General features: G+C 43.1%; 1 long non-coding RNA gene across 1 annotated transcript; it reads right to left on the bottom strand.

Annotated features, from left to right (window-relative positions):
* Positions 1 to 6,627: 6,627 nt before the first annotated feature.
* On the bottom strand, positions 6,628 to 19,717 carry LOC118992799 (uncharacterized). Its single transcript, XR_005067717.1, has 2 exons — positions 19,308 to 19,717; positions 6,628 to 7,708 (listed from the first exon to the last, which is right to left on the bottom strand). It is a non-coding gene; the product is annotated as an uncharacterized LOC118992799 (long non-coding RNA).
* Between the last annotated feature and the right edge of the window lie 118 nt (positions 19,718 to 19,835).

Raw genomic sequence — 19,835 nt, 5'->3', positions numbered from 1 at the left:
CATTCTTAATGTTCACCCCATTATATTCATTAGACCACCTTAGCAACGGCTCTGAGATGCAGCTCAGCCATCTTGGCTGACGGCCTGTGGGATCTGGTGTCTCAAATTATCCTCAACATGTGAGCATAGCAAGGGACCTTTAGGTGAGTTCAAGCTATTTGTTTTACAAGGAGAACACCCGAGACACAAAATTCTCTTAGGAAAGGAACTTCCCTAAGGTCACACAGCCTGTGGGGCCAGGATATGAACACTCCTGTCTAGGGTGGACACAAGCTCTTGGAGAAAGAGAAGCCCAAAGGACACATGATATTGTGGAAGTATATTTTCATGAGGAAAAAAACATCAGGAAAGCATCGCAGTGGTGTGTGGAGAATCCCTTTGCAGTTTCTTAGTTCTAGCACCAGGCAACTCATAAGGGCATTCTAAGTGACTCGGCAATGTCACCACTCTGTGATCTGGAGCTAAGTGCTAATAACAAAGTCTGTTCTGCCTTATGATTGTTTTTTCCCTTCTGAAAATGCTATGGTCTTTTCTCATAATAAAAAAGTTGAAATCCAGAGTGAATTTTTTAATTAAAAGCCAGGTACCTGAAATAAAACAGAATCTTTTCTTTTGTCAAAACAAAAACAACAACGACAAAAAAAATCATGAAAAAACAATCCCCAAAGTAACTAACTATCTCTTCATGTGCTTCCTTGTGAGGACACCAGATGATCTAGGCAAGTAAAATTGAATGCAAGAATTTGGTTTTTCTGGGCACTTTTTGATTTTAGTGTGTGGGAGGGAACTTCCTATAGAATTTCACCAATGTGTTTGCTTGGTGAAGAGAGAAAGCCAGGAGAAATGAAAAGTCCTCTAGATGGAGTCATCAGAGGAAAGGAAGTCAGTCAAGGAGAGGAAGTCATCAGTCTGGGAGGAAGAGAAGGCAAGCTGATACCCACACCAAGAACCTAGTCTGGTTTGCTCTGGGCCATTTTATCCTGGCTCCTGTACTGCTGACTGCGTCTGCAGGAAAATGGACAGAAGCTGTTCATGTGTGGTTTCCAGAGGTGTAATTACATTCATAGCCTCGGCCAGTTCATGATGGCAGGCCTGATATTCATCAGCTAACTCAACCCTGAGCTTCCTGGGGACCACACCTGCCTGGGAGATAGGCATTTCAGTGCCCATCATTGGGAAAGGCATACATACCCACACATCACTCTGCCAAACTCAGCTTAATGGCACCCTGGACTCCCAACACATGCCTCATGGATCCAGCTCAGGAGGGCACTGTAGCTTCTTGCACAAACCACTGCACTGGCCGCCACTGCTGCCATGCTTGTGGCTGAGAAAGTGGCTGCCCTGGCCCAGGCCATGTAGGTCCACTTGAGTCAATCTGTCCTCCATACCTGAGGACCCCGACGGTCATCCTCTCTCTACTCACACAGCTGCAGATGCCTGTGGTGTCCATCTCCCTTGGAAGAAGAGCCCACAGGACCAGGGCTCTCCCTACACCATCTCCTCTTTGGCAGGCCCTCTGAACCGGAAGACTTAGCCCCCACAGATGAGAGCAAGCCTTCCAGATGTCTCAGGAGACATTTTACTCTATCTGCAAAAAGTGGGCCCCGCATCTCCAAAAGAAAGTCACGCACGTGAAGTTCCTCTCTCTGCACCTCAGGAAGTAGCCAGGAGAGTTTATCGGCTGGCCTCCTGGGTGCCTCTGCACTGTGTGGCTGAGCTGTCTGGGGCAGGCGGATCCAACGGTGGGCGTGCCGTCCATGAGGCGGTGGATGCCACCTATGCTGTATTCCATACATCCAGGAAAGCCAGCCAGACCCGGGGGCGGGGGGTGGTCATGAAGAGGTTCTGGGCCAAATGCGGCTTCCTGATGTGTGCTGGGGCCACTGGAGGCACACACATTGAGGTGTCCAGTGCTAAAAGGCAAGAAAAGAACTATCCTAATGGGTGCCGGTATTTTCCAGTTATTCTTCAATCTATAGCAGGTCCTGACCTTCATTTCACCCAAGTGTTTGTTGGCTTCCCAAGATTACGCCATGATCTATACGTGTTGAAGGCAAGTTGGCTTTGCCAAAGGGGAGATGCAGGCACTCTCTTACCCCCAACCAACAAGAAACGGGCCGTGACACAGGGCCTGCCCTCATCGGAGATGGAGTGTACCCTCTCCAGCAGGGGCTGACAGCCCCATACCACCAATGATCACCCTTGAGGAGCTGCATTTCAACCAGTGGCCCTTGGTGGCATGGGCACCACTGAGCAGGCCTTCAGGCAGTGGAGAGGCCAGTGGCAGTGTCTCCCAAACAAGCTACTCCATCGGGCAAAACGAATCTGTGAGGTGGTCGGTGGCTGTTGCTTGTTCCCCTCTGTGTATTGAATGAGGTGAGGTCTTCTGCCTGCTGCCTGGAGTGGGACCAGAGCTTCTCCCCTAGCTGTGGCATGGAGCAGAACCAGCCTGCGGAACGGCATGGGGCACCACGGGAGCGGGGGTTCCAGGTGCACCAAGCCCTCAGTTGGCACCTGGCATTCCTGGCCCAGCCCACTCACGGTGAGGACTATCCATCCTGCATGTTCCCGAGTGTCTCCTTCAGGCTTCCTTTCATCCTCCCACATTAACCTCCCTCTCTCTTCCTGAGAGGAAAGCACTGAGGTCAGTGTTTCTAGAACCCCAAGCACGCTGTCATCCCGGCAGAAGGGGAACATTGTCTGCACCGTCAAAGAGGCTTGTAAGAAACTGGCTGTAGGAGTGCGGCTGCTTTACAGCCGAAGCAGTTTGCACCGGCAGAGCTACACACTGCAATTCTACTTTAAGTTTCCTGAGTGCCGATTTTATCACCCATAAACATCACATGCCCATCCTTTTCTGAACCAACCCTGTTCAAACACTAATAACCTATGTAAGTTTCCTATTGCTACTGTAACAAATTGCCACAGAACTGGAGGCTTCAAACGACACAAATACATTATCCTGTAGTTCTGGAGGTCTGAAGTCCCAAGGCAGTTTTGGTGTGCTGCGTCTAGGCGTGGGCAGGGCTCTGCTGGTTCTGGAGGCTCTAGGGCAGACTTTGTTCCTTGCCTTTTCCAACGTCTGGACACCACCTAGGTTCCTGGGCCCTGGCCCCTTTCTCCATCTTCACAACCAGCCGCACTGCATCTTCGCTCCTTTCTGACCTCTGCTTCTATGGTCACATCCCCTTGTCCATCCTGCTTCCCCAGCTACTACACAACCCTTCTTCTCTTGAGCTCTGAAGTCCCTTCCATCTCCGACTGAAGAGTGACTCCACATTCCCCCGGCTCAGATAAAGTGCTTAACAACTGGGAGTAGATACAGGTATGCTGAAGGGATCCTTCAAGGCAGGAAGTCATCTCCCAACCTCTCCTTCCTGGGCAGAACACACACTGTTAAGATCATTCACTCACTAGACTTTTTGTGTGCCTGCTATTTATAGGCACCAGGTATGCTAAGGTGGAAAAGACACAGTCCTTGCCTTCAAGAATTCTGGTGGGGGAAAAAGCAGGCCAATAACATGTGACATAATAAGAGCTGGGCATATGGCTACCTAGAAGAGGGGTATCACACTGTGCAGACTGGTAAGAGTTTACCCCTGAGCTGAGTGGTAAAGGATAAGCATGGTGTGGGAGTTCCAGCAAGTGGGACCTGCAGAAAGCACAGGTTGAAAGCAATGTGGTACTTTGGGAGAACTGCAGGTACTTCTGCAGTGGGGAAGCCAGGGTGAAGTGTAAGTGTGGGGCTGCAGAGGCCGGCAGGGGCTGACATGCTAAGCAAAGGCTGTTGAACTTCTTCCTATGAGCCCAAATGAATCACTAATTGAATTAAGCAAGGGGTAACATGATCAGTTTGACCCTTTAAAAAAATAACCTTTGGTGAACTCTCAACTTGGAAAAGTCCTGGACTAGGGAGCCCATAGCCTAGGACCCTGGGTCCTGGAACCTCTCCAAGTCCCAACTTCTTTCTCTGTCACACGAGAGAGCCCCACCGATCTCCAAGTCTGCTTCTCGCTCTAGCATGGCATCACTTCCAGTGTGAAAACGCTGTCATTGTACTTTCTCGTTACAGACCCAGCAGCATTGTCTGAGGTGTCAGACAAGTTTGATGAGGATCAGAGTTGGCCCTAGTTCCTGGGTGGAGACTTATGAGCTGGGTAGTGGTGGAAAAGAAGGGGGAAGGGCCCTGCTTCTCCTGGCCCGCCATTCTCAACCGTCTGAAACCACAGAAAGCAGGTGCCTAGGAAGAGGCCTGGGAACGGCTACAGAAGGGCTCTGGGCTGAATGGGAGTTGTGCAGCTGGGCGGAGGTTGGGACAGACAGAGGTACGGAAGAAGAGAGGCCTCTCAAAGGGCTTCTCACCATAATTTAGTGAGACTGAGTCAAAGGTGACCCTTTTCCCTCCATGAAGAAAGTCACGTCCTTTCGGGGAGTTTGAAAATATTCACTAAGACTACTCCCTCTAAGGATTAGTTGGAGATGAGTGTTTATGAGTTAAGTGTGCATAGAGCTCCTGTTCTCTGTGCAAGACTGTAAACGAAATACCAAAGGTGCTTTGAGTCCATAAGGCCTAGAATAGACAATGTCCTTGCTTAGAAGACTAAAAAATTCATATATAAAAGGCTTACCACAACACCACACAGAGAAAATAGTGCCCCGGAGTAGGCTCAGGCAGCCGCCACCCTCAGCCCACACTGTGCTTTGGGGAGTCTGGGGAAGAAGAAAAGTTGGAGTGTGTTTGTTGGTACAAGGACACTCACTACCCATCTGTTGTTATTGTAGTGACCAGAACAGTGGCTGCAACTGAGTTGGCAGAGACCCCCTTCTAGGACTACCCTACATTTAGACACGGGACTGGGGAGCCTACCGATAGCTAATGTGGGACACAATCGGAGGGGCCTTCCTGGACGACATCGATGAGATCTGATCCCTAGTCTCACTTGATTGCTGTTTCTGTTCATTTTCTTTATAGTGCTAGTCATTTATCAAGGTTGCCGTTAATCATTTGCAGCTTTATTTAATGGTTACCTTTCCCTTCAAATTATAAAGTCTAACGAATGTGGGAAATGGGGGTGAGCAGGAGAGAGTAATGGAGGAAAATGGGGACAACTGTAATTGAACAACAATAAAATTATTTTTTAAAAATGGTAAGGGTACAGGTCCATGAGGGTACAGGTAGTATGTACATTTTTATCATGGTAAAAAAATCATTTAGTTACCCACCCATCGTAACCATTTTAAGTACAGTTTAGTAGTGTTAGGCAAACTTACATTGTTGTGAAACAGATATCCAGAAACTTTTCATCTTGCAGAACTAAAACTTTAGCTATAAATAGTAACTCCTCTCCCCCCAGCCCCTGGTAACCCCCATTCACCTTCTAGATCTATAAATCTGGCTACTTTAGATACCTTATGTAAGTGGAATCAGACAGCATTTGTCCTTGGTGCCTGGCTTATTTCACTTAGCACAACATCCTCAAGGTTCATCCATGTGGCAACATGTGTCAGGATTTCTTCTCTTTTTAGGGCTGCATAGTATTTCATTGTATATCTGTTACTGCATTCTGTTTGCCCATTAATCTGTCAACAGACATTTATGTTGCTTCTGTTTCTTGGCCACTGTGAATAATACTGCAGTAAATATAGGTAAGTAACTATCTCAGACACCTTGCTTTCAATTCTTTTGGATATATACCTGGAAGTGGGATTGCTATATCTTATGATAGTTCTATTTATAATTTTTTTAGACTGCCATACTGTTTTCCAAAGACAGTGTGCATTTTTATTACCAACAAATACCCTACCTATATTTAATACAATGCGTGGGCATAAAGTGGACCTTCAAATGTGGCTTGACCAATAACAAGAGAGACTTGGGGGTAATGAGAGGTCTCGGCCTCTCAACCATGGCCTCTCTCGGCTAAGGCCTGATTGCAATCATTAGAAGCTCTGATACAGAGGCTTGTCCATCCTTCGCTCTGGGGCTGAGACAGAATGAAACATAAAGAAAAAACCCACCAAAATACTAGCTGCTGTCATGCAAAGATCTTTTTATTAAAATCCCAAGTTCCCTTGCTTTTTATTCACCTTGTTATCTACGCTTTTCCTCTATTTAATTTCTAAACTTCTCCTAAAAGAAAAAGGAGAAAGGAGAAGCAGAAATCCCAGTCTCAGTGAGAAACCTCCCCAAGGTCCTGAAGTAGCAGGGTATGGCAGAAGCTATAGGTTTCATTCCTGGTTCAGGTGGCCTAGAAATGACCTAGGAGGGGTACTCCCTCAGGGACGATGTCCTGAATCATCAACAACGCCCTGAAGAATGGCTGCCACCTCCTGGTGTTGAGTGAAACTGCCTCTGGCCACCTGGACCAGGACTGCCATGTGGGCATTGTGTGGTCTAGGTGGCCCTGCAGCTGGGCCACCAATTCCTGGGCCGATTTGCTGACCTGCCACCTGTTCTCTGCCATTTCAGCTGCAATAATGGCAGCAAGAGTGTGGGGGCACCTTCAGGTCCTGGCACTGGGCTGAAATGGCACACTCAGCCTGCCCGTGCTCTAGGGGGCCGCAGACACCCCGGAGTGTTTGGGGCTAATGATGGAGTTTCTCTCTGAGGCCAGTTTCTCTTTGGAGATTCTGGCCCCCTCTGGACTTTCTTTGGAGAAGAAAGAGCAAATTCTAGATGCTCTCCTGATCCTATTCTTTCCAGGCCCCGTAATTAAGACTGGAAAAGATTACCATGAGGGCCAGTTATCAACTACATTTCAGGAAAGAGCCAGTATAAGCCAGTGGAAGGGCCACGGGGGGCTTGGGTTCTAGTGTCAGCCTTAGCATTAACTGGCAGTGTTACCTTCCGCAAATTACTTTCCTCCAGATTAGTTTCCTTAGGTGCAAAATGCAAAGATTGAAGACAATTTCCAGCTGTCCCTTTCAGCTTAAATGTGCTGACTCCAAAACCTGTAATGAAACCATGCTTTCTTACATTTTCAGGAATTTTGAGGGACCCTGACCTTGGTTTCATCATTTATGACTTCCTTCTCTACTCAGTTCCATGGCATCAAGGCTTTGGTAGAACACGTTTGGCCACTAACCTGTCCCAGTTCCTTGGACTTCCGGGCCAATGTCTATCTCAGTTGTCTTGTCGACTTGGGTACCTGCTGGGCTTTCAGGAACGAGGTCACTGGACAGCTCTAATGCTTCCACTTCCAGCTTAAAATGATACTCGGTGCCCATCTCCATCTCTGGTTCCGGTGCCTCCTACTGCTGCTTCTGCTGGGGAGAGTAACCTTCTGCGCATTCACACATGGCTGGGTCTGCTCCCTGAGGGGGTCTGGGCTGCTGCCGCCCATGATCTGCTCTGTGGAAGGGGTAGCCCTCGGCAGAAGCTCTCCCAGAGTGCAGGATGGCCATGTGGACATTCTTACAGGCCGTATTGTGGGCCTTGAACTTGGGTTCAACACTGGTATGCATGTCAGACACATCCCTGCTCCCGAAGGCACCTGGCCACATCATCCTAGGCTGCAGTGTTGTGGTGAGCTGTCTTCAGGCACCTCTTGATGACAGGTTTCTCCATGGTGGCGAGCAGGTGCTGGATCTCTCCTAGAGCCCAGTGGGCCCCAGGTGGATTCTGCTGTGGTGCCTGGACGGTCCTGCTGGCTCCCAGCCTGGGAGCATGAGGGCTGAGGCCATCAGTGCAAGTTCTGGACTGGTCCTGTCAAAGAAAAACAGCACCAGGCACTTGTTAAGGTGGCAAGACAGATTTTATTTGGATTATTGCAGTAGGAAAGAGAGACTCCAATGTAAAGTGAACTCAGCACCAACCAAGGCAAAGGTGACTAAGGTTTTTTGAGGGGCTAAAGGGAGTTGGACCTTTTAGAGATAACTTAAAAGGTCTATAGGAAAGTGAAAAGGAGAGAACAGAAAGGGGCTAGGAGACTTCAGGGATCTAAAAAGGGGAGAGGGAGAGATGGGAAATTGCTGGGGTCACCTTTAGGGATACAGCTTCATGCAGGAGGAAGTCGGGCTAAAGTTTAGTCACGTCTGTTGGCACAATGTTTGGGCAAGTCCTTTGTGCCAAGTGGGAGCCACCAATCCAGTTCCCTCCTGGTGCCTAGGCTCCCTGTTGGAGCAGTCTGGAGGCTGTGGCCCAGTAAGACTGGGATTCCTTTTCTTCCTTCATACCCCTGTGGGTGACGGGAGGGTCAGGGCAGACTACAACTAAGCCAGCTTAACATGGATGGCACTGTAGTGTGTTCTCACTTCTAGTGTAGAGAGTGTCTGGAATGGCAACAGGCGAGGGACAATGTTATTGAAGAAAGGATTCCCAGAGAAGCCCCACCACTGCAGAATTTTCTATGGCCGCTGCTTTGGTGATCCTTTAGCTGCTGGAAATGATCAGCGGTGTGCCTGGTACGACAGATGATGCTGTGGAGGTTCTAGGATAGTAGAACTTCCTAATGTCATAGGTCCTTGTGCTCTGCTCTGCTTGGTCAGGTTAGAACTTACGGAAGGGGGACAGAACCAGGGAGCTGTAGGGGTCATCTACCCAGGCTGACCCACCACAGGCCTGCCCAGAATTCAACAAAACTGGCTATCAGTTTTCTTGGCTAGCCGTGTCTAGCCCCAATCTGTGACAGGGAGAGCTAAGTATGCACCTGTTGCCTTGCCCCTCTTGAGACAGTCAACTTCTTCTAGGTAGGCCACAGGTGGCTTTGCCCACTGGTCTCCGTCGCATCAAGTACGCAAATGCCTGAGCTTCAAGTAGACTTCCTGCCTACTTGCCTCCACTTCAGCTTGGCCCCAGAACAGCTCACCGCTAAAAGGCCAGCAGGTCTTCTACACTCGATGTCCAATGAGCAAGCACACTCAAGGTGTGCTTCGTTGGAAAATCCCTTCAATGGCAACCAAGCAGACTAGACCAGTTCCCACAACACACTCAACAGAAATATGTTGTGTGGCCAGATTGCTGTCTCTGTTAAGACAGTCCCACCCACAAGCTGTAAGCACCTGCTGTTTTTTCTTGAAAAAAGAGGGTTGTTATCAGACCAGGGCTGGCTTTGGGAAAGCCAGGACTGGGTGTGAGAAGGTGACTGGGGCCCCATACTTCAGACCGGGACACAGTAGAGGAAGGAAATGAACACTAGGTATGAGGAACTGCTTGCCACATCCCTTTCCTTCTATCCTCTTGACAATAGCTCCTTGCCACAGCTCCCATAAAGTAAAAATGTCAGGTTCAGGATTCTTGGCCTCCTGCCCCAAAGGCTCCCATTTCCAGACACAGCCCCCAGTCTACCTTCCTTGTCTTCCTGACAAAGCACTCTGTGAAGCCCAGAAATTGGTTTGAGTGTCCCAGCTTAGAGGTGCTGATACAAAAGATTTAAAGTTTCAAATTGTGAAAGCCTGAAAGAGGACCCAGGAAAGGGGTAAAGCAAAAGAGAAAGGGTTGGAGGGCTTAAGTGAGACGCCAGGAAACTGCTTAAGATCTAAAGTAGTGTGTTCAATGTTAATTCAACAGACATTCATTAAGGTTTACTCTCTGTCAGGTCTTGTGCTAAAAGCATTCAGGGTAAAAAGTGGAATAAGACATGGTCCAGCGGGGGAGACAGATTTGTAGACGGTAATTGCAGTACAATAAAAGGAATAACAGAAAGACATCAGAGATGGGGTCGCCCCATGCCACTTTCCTACAGGGATATGTTGGGGGTGAGCAAAGTCAATTGGTAGTCCTCTACTATGACTCCTTCTTCTCACCCTCTCTCTTCTCCCTCTGCTTTCTTTCTCCTCCACAGCCATCCAGTGGTATTCACTTGCGTTCACTTGCCCCACGAACAGAACACAGAGTTAAATGAGTTGTTGACTCCTGTCCTAAGGAAACAGAACTTCCCGGTGGAACTGGGCTGTCCAGGTCCTTAGTCTTCTGCTGTGAGGAGGACTCATTATGTTAGATTATTGTTTTGTCAACAGAGGTTTGCTAAATGACAAGAAATCAAGTTCAAGTTCTAAGATCTAAACTAGTCAGATAGAGTCCAACACAGAGAAAAGAGGAAAGTATCTGGATGGATGATTTGGCCTAATGTGTTTGTTTTGAATTTGCATTTTCACAGACAAAAGAGAAGTTTGAAACTCTTATTAGTTTCAAATGCTAAAATTTGAAACCCAAGTACCTTCCACTCAGATTTTACGTTAACATTTTGTCATGTTTGCTGCAAATCTTTAAAAAAATATTTATATTCAGCCCTGGCTGGTGTAGCTCAGTGGATTGAGCGCGGGCCTGCGAATCAAAGGATCGCGGTTCGATTCCCAGTCAGGGCACATGCCTGGGTTGCAGGCCAGTTCCCAGCAGGGGACACGTGAGAGGCAACCACACATTGACATTTCTCTCCCTCTCTCCTTCCCTTACCCTCTAAAGATAAACAAATAAAATCTAAAAAAATATTTAAAAAAATATTTATATTCAGCAATAGATTTATTCCCCTACCTTTTGCCCCTCCTCCAGAAGAAATCACTATTAAGTTGGGTTGCATCATTCATTCCTGTGCATATTGCTACTGTTGAGATAGCTGTGTGTTTTTAAAGAACAGTAACAGTTTAAGTTTCAAAACTTTACATAAAAGATTTAATGCTGTGCATATTTTTTATCTGATTTTTTCACTTAGTATTCTCTTCATATGAGGCTACATGAAATTTCTGTATTCCACTGCAAAAATAAACCAGTGTGTTTCCTATTTCTTTCTGTCATATTTCGTATACTTTCTACTGACCATGCTTTTCTTTGATTTCTTTTTTACCACCTCTTTCCCCATTGTCTTTTGTGTAGTGATAGTGTTTTCTTCTTTTCTTTCTACTGGAAATGATACATCTATTTCAGTTTTTCTAGTCTTTATGCTTCAATTGCTTTCTTAAATCATTTATCCTTAAATAACTGCCTCCAAAATGTCTGTTTTCCTTCTGAATAAGCAAAGACCTTAGAATATTTAACTTCGATGTGCTCTATGTGTCGTTATTATTGTTTAAAGCTGGGCTGTTTAATATGGTCACCACTAGTCACATGTGACTACTTAAATTTAATGAATGTTACATTTAATTTAAAATTCATTTTATTGGTCGAACGGTCACATTTTAAGTGCTAAATAACCACATGTGGCTAATGACTACTATACCGGATAGAGCAGGTGTAGAAAATTTCCATCATTGTAGAAAGTTCTGTTAGGTGAAACTAGTTATTCCCATTTAGTTTTTACCTCCCTCCAAATTAGTTATTATTAATAATATTGCTTTTTAGAGTCAACACTTTAGGTTTACCTTCTGTGTTTACCAATTTCTTTGCTCACTATTATTTATCCCTTACCTCTGTATTTAATTTCTTTTTTCCTGTACTGTATGCCTTAGGAATCTACTATGAACTGCACTGTGTCCCCCTCAGCTTCATACGTTGAAGTCCTAACCCTCAGTGATTGTGGTCCTATTTGGAGGTAGTCTTTCAGAGGTAGTTAAGGTTAAGCGAGGTCATAAGGGTGGGGCCATAATGCAACATTCGTTACTTGAGAGGAAGAGATCTCTCTCTCTTTCTCTCTCTCTCTTCTCCTCTCCCTTCTCCTCTTTCTCTCTGCATGTCCTCAAAGGAAAGGCTACTTGAGGACTCAGCAAGAAGGTGGATGGACATTTGCAAACCAGAAGAGCTCTCACCGGAAACTGAACTGTGCCAGATCTTGACCTGGGACTTCCGGCCTCCATAACTGAGAAATAAATTTGTTGTTTAAGCCACTCAACCTGTAGTACTTTGTGATGGCAGCCCTAGCAGACACTTATAGTCTCTTCAACAAAGATCCACAGTGTTATTCTGAAAGCCTTCTATTTAGCCCTAACTCTTTAATAATAGTTTAGCAAAGCATATAATTCTAGGTTGCCAGTTATTTTCTTTGGCTCTTTGAAAATATCACTCACTGTTTTTCTGGCCTTTGTTGTTACAGATGAGAAATCAGCTGTCAGTCTAAACTTTTGTTCCTCTTTTCTTTTGGATTGATTTTAATAATTTCCCCATACTTCTGGCACCCTGAGTTCCACTGCAGTGTGGTTAGGTGAAGGTTTAACTTTACATTCCTTGCCCAGGATTCATTACGATTCCTTATTCTGAGGATTCTTATCTTTGATCAATTCTGGACATTTTCAGCTATTTTTTCTTTTATTTCCTTCATTTAAAAAATCCATCTGGAATTCCCATTTTCATTTTGTCATTCATTCCTCTTAACTTCTCTTTACATTTTTCATTTCCCCCACTCTGCTGCACTATGACACTTTCTTCAGCTCCATCTTCTAGTTCACTAATTTTATCTTTTCAGATGTTATCTATCCTGCTTTTCACCAGTCCCTTAATTTATCCTTTCAAAAACTGCTATTCTGCTTTTAACCAGTCCATTAATTTATCCCTTCAGAAACTGACTTCTTTGCCGTGGCTGATGTGGGTAAGTTGCCTGGACATTACCCTGCAAAGCAAAAGGTTGCTGGTTCCATCCCCACTCGGGGCACATGCCTGGGTTGTGCATTCAGTTCCCGGTCGGGGCATGTATGAGAAGCAAGTGATAGCAGTTTCTCTCCTTCTCTTTCTCCCTCCCTTCTCCTCTCTCTTTCAAGGAAAAAAATAAAAGAACCGTCCAAAAACTATTCTTTAATTCTAAAAGTTTGATTTGCTCAAATCTACCTTTCTTTCAGGATCTTGTATCCTGAGTATCTCTTTACCTTTTAAAGAAAAAAAAACCCTCTTTACTTACTTTAAATATATTGATATTGGGATCTACCTGAATTTCTCAGGACTTCGGCTGTCTAGATATGACATGAGGCTTCATACAACATGGCCTCTAAGATGACTCGAGCACTAACATCCTATCGTGCCCTGTGATGTATTTTTTAACGAACACCATTGGCTGACTTTCCATTTCCAATTAATGAAGGTGGTGTTGGAGCGTGGTAGGGAATGAAGAATGGTTATTTTAAAAGCCGCTTTCCCCAGACCTCCAGGGCTGTAAGCCAACACCTTCTGTTTTTTTCAAAAATATATCCCCTTCCTGTATCAGCAAAGAGAGAAGCAGATGGCTAACCAGATGAACACAGGCCAGGAAAAATATCCATCTGGGTTTGGGTTTTGGATGCTTATCAAAGAATCCAGTAAAAGAGTGGGGAGGAGGGGTAAAAACTAAACCTCAGCTAGTCAGATTTTTGTTTTGATCTTTCTAGCACTTAAAATATAAAAATTAGGTATTAACGAGTTTTCTATATTCTCTAAAAACAACAGCATATTGGAAGGCTGAAAAGATAACAAAGGCTTGTATTTCTTCTTACCTAAATGTACCCACAACTGAGCTAGAAGGATGTAGGAAGATGCTGACATGAACTGTGGGAATGAGCAGAAGTGGGGAATGGAGGAGGTGATCTTAGTATATTCCTAAAAAGGGCAAGTGAGTGACCAATACAACCATTCCTGGGGTTTGTATCCCAAGGTGCCTCACAAGCATCTTTTAAATTCTGTTTCCATATTGTTAAATGTTCAGTGAGTAGAGGATGCAATGTCATTCAGTTTTCCCAGACCCTGGCTTCTGATCTATCAAACTAATTGCGCATGCTGTGGACAGGAACTGCAGTTTCTTAGTCAAACGGCATAGTGCCAGTTAAAAATTAATATTCAGTCTCCTTCAGAGAGCACTGGTTCTCTCCCAACCACGCCAGCTGACCAGATGTAGCCGTCATGCTTTTTCTGATTTATTTTCTTCGCTTAGAATTTTATAATAAACTTGATTGACATACAATTTATAAACACTTCGCTTTAATGAGGTGTAGTTTATGTATACTTTGTTTTAAAGTTTAACAGAAATATAATTTCCCTTCCTTTTCTATTCTGTTCTAGACAAAATTTTAGAACTAAATGTCAAAATTATTGTATATTCTCTTGACTACGGGTGTATTGGTTGAGACTTGATTATGCCTTAAATTTCGTTTCCTATGTTGTCTTAACTGCAAAACAATTGTTCATTCTAAATTAATTTTAATAAAGATAATTAACATTTACATGCATTTTGTAAGCCCCTGAGGTACTGTGTGAGGCACATGTATTTATTTTACATATACATGTGTAATTTATATGCCTCTCTCGCCCTCATTCCGATTTCCATCCAAAGAGCCTTGGATCTGTCCATTTTTCCTCTGAAATGTCTCAGTCTCATCCCTTTCTTTTTGTCTTTTCTCTGAACACCTCTTCAGATCTCTTTTCTTTTTTAAATAATCCCGTATACATATCCTCTGGCCAGATTAACCTTCCTAAAGAGCACTTGATACAGCCCCTCCCTTCCTCACAAGTTGTCAACGCTCTCTTTTGCCTCCTATATTAAGCACAGTCTTCTTCCTCTGCTGTTCAGTGTCCTCTGCAGTGAGGCCCGGTACACCCGACTGCTTCCAGTCCTACCCTGCACTGACCTCTTAGGCTGACCCTTCATCCTAGCTGCCTTAGTCTCCCAAGGATTTGGTCATTGCTGCCTTTACATTTTGCTTTCAATGTCATTGCTGACCCATCTCCCTAGAAGAAACACTGCCCATCTTTTGATCTTTACATCGAATATGACCCCCTCTCTTTAGCTTTACCTCATCACCCCTGTGTAAGTTCACACCTGCCATTGCAGGTGGCACATGGCACTTTGTACCATGCCTAGACACAGGTTGCTTTTTCTCAGGATTATTTGTGCTTGCACCTTGTTTTACATATTAGATTGTAAACTTTTGATGTTTGTATCGCCCCTACAACCTAAATAAAAATACCCACAGTATTATCTATAGTGTGAGTAAATACAGCATCCCAAAGCCCCATTGGTTGAACAGTGACCAATGACAGGCATTTAAAATATTTTGAAACTTCAAAATGATGATACACAGTCTACTTGAAGGATAACGTAGAATAAGAACTGATTATAAATAGTTATCTAATTTGCTGTCTCATACATAGCTCACACATAATTGATTAATTGAATGAATACACAAATGTTACAGGAGACACACAGAAGCCAGCCTATCTGTAAATCAGAAGGTGTTCATCAGAGACCGTCCAGAGAAAGGTCTCTTTACAGCTAAAAAGTAAAATGAGCAAGAAAAACTACAATGCACTAAGAATACAACAGACTGTCTTTTTCAAAATCAATTAAAGTATTTTAAAATATAAAATATAGTGTTTCATTTAACATTTAAATATACCCTACTAAATCTTAAATACTCATTTGTTTTTAAATGTTATTCAATATAGACATATATATAGACCTGGGTTCAAATCCTGCCTCTGTCCCTTCCTGGTACAGGACTCTGTAATATTTTAAACTTTAGTTTCCTTGTCTTTAAGATGAGGATTAAAAATAACCACATCACAAGGTATCAGAAAGATTAAATGAGATCACGTGGTAACGTGCATAGCATAGTATCTAGTATCTAGTACATGCTCAACAAATGGTTGTTATTATTTCAAGTTAAATCATGGCTACTTCAAGAGAGAGATTTCCACATGCTAAAGCTGTGCTGGTATGGTTGCCAGTATCCGCATATGATCCAACACCTGAAGTTTGCCCGTCTGAACTGAGACCGGTGAAGTATAAAAAACATACCAGATTTTTAAGACTTAGTACTTAAAAATAAGAGTAAATATCTCACTAATACTTTGAAAATATTGATTACATGTTAAAATGACATTTTGGATATATTGGGTTACTGTATTTTTTGGACTATAAGACTCATTTTTCTTTACATTTTTTGCTTCAAAAATTTCTCCCCTATTTTCCTGCTCTAAAGCCTAGGTGTGTCTTATGGTGAGGACCCCAGACGCACCTAGGCTTTAGAGGAGGAAAAGAGGGGGAAAGTTTTTTGAAGCAAAAAATGTGGTAAAAAAGTACCTCTTACAGTCCAAAAAATATGGTAAATAAAAAATATTATTAAATGAATTTAACATGTTTTTACTTTTTACAATGTATGTACCAGGAAATTTTAAATTATATACGTGACTTGCATTATATTTCTGCTGGGCAGCACTGATGTAGAGTGTCTGGTCAGGGGCAGAATTAGGGATACAGATGCTCAACTGATATTTGAGTGGTTGATATGGCTAAATCTTAATTTCATTACATTGGCATATTATAAAGAATAAAGTGAGTACACTTTAAAAATGCACTTACATCTAGACAGACTTACAGAATGAAGTTATTAGAGACTCTTACATATTGTATTCATATTCACTCAGCAAGTTTTGGGTAATTTCTCCTGCAAACCTGTGAACTTAAGCACTAAAGCAAAATTCTTCAAACAGATTCTCAGTGAATTGTGCAACTAGGAATGGGGATGACTTTTCAGGGACTAAGAAACCCGATTGCCGAAATTAACATTGGCAAACGACAATGAATCACAAGTTGTTGGTAGACCCCAACTGTGCCGCCAAATTTAATGGAGAAATCAGGGTCACTGATGTCCTCTGGTTTCTGGATTTTCCTGCTTTTGTAGCACATCTAACCTAAAGGCTTCTAGGAAACAAGAAATAGGGGCAGGTGCTACGGTGCTCTCCTCTCTGTACAAGACACAGGGGCTAACTCCAGGGGCCAGTTGGTTTTCCATTAAGCATAAATCAAATGCCTCCGATGATTTTCAACACTGGCAGAGTTGGACCAGACTACTGTGTGTATTGAGTGTACCATGTGTATGGAGGCCTCTATGAATGTATTTGATACATTTGCAGCAAACAAGGTCCTCAAAAAAGTGTCTGCAGTATCAAATTTGCTGGAAGCGGGAATGGTGGCTTGAATTTTACTGTCTGAATTATTCAAGGAATGTACCAGGCTGCTTCCTTTCTTTTCTCCCCAACATCTCTTAATCCCTGTCCAACCAGTGTCGCCACCATTTATTTAGTGCTTACTACATGGCAGGAACTTTTTTCAATCTTTTATATTATTATCTCACTGAATAATCAACCCATTCTTTGAATTAGATATCACTTGTATCCTAATTTTATTTTTTTATACCAAACTTTTTATGTTTCCCTTTATTGCCCATATTATTACAGATGTCCCCATTTTCCTTCCCCTTGCCCTCGACCCCCTTTCCTCTGGCCATCACCACACTGTTGTTCATGTCCATGAGTCATGCATATATGCTCTTTGGCTAATCCCTTCACCTTCTTTCATCCAGTCCCTCCCACCCACCTCTCCTCTGACAGCTGTCAGTCTGTTCCATGTATCCATGCCTCTGTCTCTATTTTTTTAAAGGTTAGAAAACTGAGGTACAGAGTGACTAAGCAAGTTGTTCACAGCCACACAGCTAGTAAGTAGAGCAGCCGGAAAGATAAAGGGAGTCTGCTTGTCTTGGTGCTTATGACCCTACACCACAGCATCAGGAGAAGATTCTGAGGCATCCCTATCACAGAAGAGAACAGTCTGCTTGGCCAGGGCAAGCCTGGACCTGCAGGTTATTCCTTAAACTGCTCTGGCCTTTGAGAAGTAGTTTCTGACTTCCAAGCTTTTGTGGCCTTTGAATGTTAAAGGACTGTAATGGATTATGGCACTTTCTTGAATGCTGAAAGCTAGTTATTAATTGTAGGTTATTTAGGGTATTGTTTGGAAAGTTTTGCAACATAGAATTATTGTTCATTGATTTCAATAAGGAGATATATATACACATATGTATATCATTTAGTAAGCATAAATAATATTTATTAAATCTTTTAAATTACATTATGCATTGGGGTACTTTTTATTCCTCCAAGGGCACAGAAAAATAAAAGTACTACAGACACTGCAATTTATTTTCCAGTCTTCCTGCAAACTTCTGCTCTCCAAGGAGCCTCCTAGTGTTTAGCTTTGGCCATTACCTTAGGACTGTCAAGGCCGAGAGTGGAGAGAAAACGGATACGCAGAGAAAGCAAGAATCTGAACAGAAAAGAAAACTGTAGACACACAACTTTATCACATTGCAGATGCTTCTTTACTTTGAGTAAGAAGTAGAGGAGAGCCTTTGGCTAAACTCGGCTAGACTGCGTATGAGATATGTGCAAAGGTGTCTAATTTTTTTAAAGCATCAATCTGATTGATTATTCTCTCTGCAGTTTGAAGGAGCAGGAGATAGCAAAGGAAACATCCTTTCCCTGCTCTAACATCTCTGCCCCAATGTTAAGAAGGGAGAAGCACCAATTAATTATCTGCACGTCCTTCATGGCTGAAGACGATGATACTAAAGACTTGATAAATGGAATTGCCATTGGAGTCTCCAAGTTCGCCGTAGGTTCACGGAATGCTTGAGTGGGATAGATTATTAAGAATTTTTTCTAATTTCCTCATATTTTATATGAAGAAACTGAAGCCCAGAGAAGTGTGCTAGATTTGAAGATTTGGTTTTCATGCTTCCACTCCTTTGCAAGTTACTTATTTTTCCATTGCAAGTTACTTATTTTTCATTGAACTAAGCTTCCTCATTCTTTCAGTGTCAAGTTCAAGTTTTTCTAGACCAGAAAATATTGTCAGTACTGCCTTCAATGTATCCATCATATAACAGTTGTGATCAAGTGATAAAGACATTATTAAGTTATAAGTACTTATCCCTTACTATATAATTGCAAACAGAATCCTCATTCTAGATTTTCCTTTTTTTGGCCTGTTCAAGAAAAGCAAGCAGTCAGAGAAGACTGGCATTTTTTCTCTAAGGATAGATTTACCTGCTCACTAGGATGACACAATACTCTAAATCTGTATATAACTAATACATATACACGTACATATAGATAGCATATTTAGTTTGTTTGGCCAGATTATACTTAGAATACAGGGCACAATGGGTCTTGGAGATCTTAAAAAAGCTACTAAGTAGTTGGCCAAAACTTCAGACATAGAATGAACAGATATCTAGTATCAGGCAATCTGGTATTCTCATTTCCTGTTCCATAAAATTAAAAACATGCTGGAGCAATGAGACTGTTCCTTAGTGTGCATTGGGTGGTTACAGGGGTTTATACGTAATAAAACCTCATTGAGCTGTACACTTAAGATTTACGCATTTTACTGTATATAAATTATAACTCAAAAGGAAAACTAAAATATATTTAAAAACTGCAAAAGCCTAAAAACAAAACTTCGAAATGCGACAATCTTTTTAATTTAATTTCAGACTTGCTTTATCTCAATTACTGATTGGTCCTTAAGAGTGATTTGACACCTCCCCCTTTTTTTCTTGTTTCTCCCTGTGTTTATCTTTTACTGTTATTTTAAGAGGCCCCGTGATCTTATAAGGCGAGAAAGCCTTTAACTTACCCATTTGAAAGATGGTGTAGTAATTATGTCCAAAATTTTGTAAAACACATCAGGCCTTCTCTAGGGCTGCGGGGTAGACAACGAAAATTTCTCTTTCACTTCACGCTCCTCCGCGGTCTTATATTTTATGTGGTATTTCAGGCATTGGTATTCTGTTAGCAAATAGGTCGCTGAACTACGTAATCATTCCCAAAGGTGCTACGATTCTATTCTCAATCTCAGATTCTCAAAATTCATTTTATTTCCCTGGATGCTGATTAAGAAAGATATCCAGCATACTTGATTAGAATGTATACTTTAAAAACTATTTGTTTTTATGTTTTCATTTCCTTGCATTATAAATCCCCATTCGCCGACGTTTACTCTTTCAGTCTAACCGTCTGCCACTTGGTTCCCTGTTCCGCGGGTGAGTTTACAAACGACTGAAAAACACCCTCGGGGGGGAAAAAAAAAAAACCGGAAAAGAGGGAAGACTACGACTCCCAGAATGCATGGTTCCCCATCCTCTCCCTCCTCCGGCTGCTCCTT

This window comes from Sturnira hondurensis, unplaced genomic scaffold (assembly GCF_014824575.4).
Source record: "Sturnira hondurensis isolate 20B ecotype Veracruz unplaced genomic scaffold, ASM1482457v3 Scaffold0000880, whole genome shotgun sequence".
Taxonomy (NCBI): Eukaryota; Metazoa; Chordata; class Mammalia; order Chiroptera; family Phyllostomidae; genus Sturnira; species Sturnira hondurensis.
This window is presented reverse-complemented; position numbering and strand designations above follow the sequence as displayed.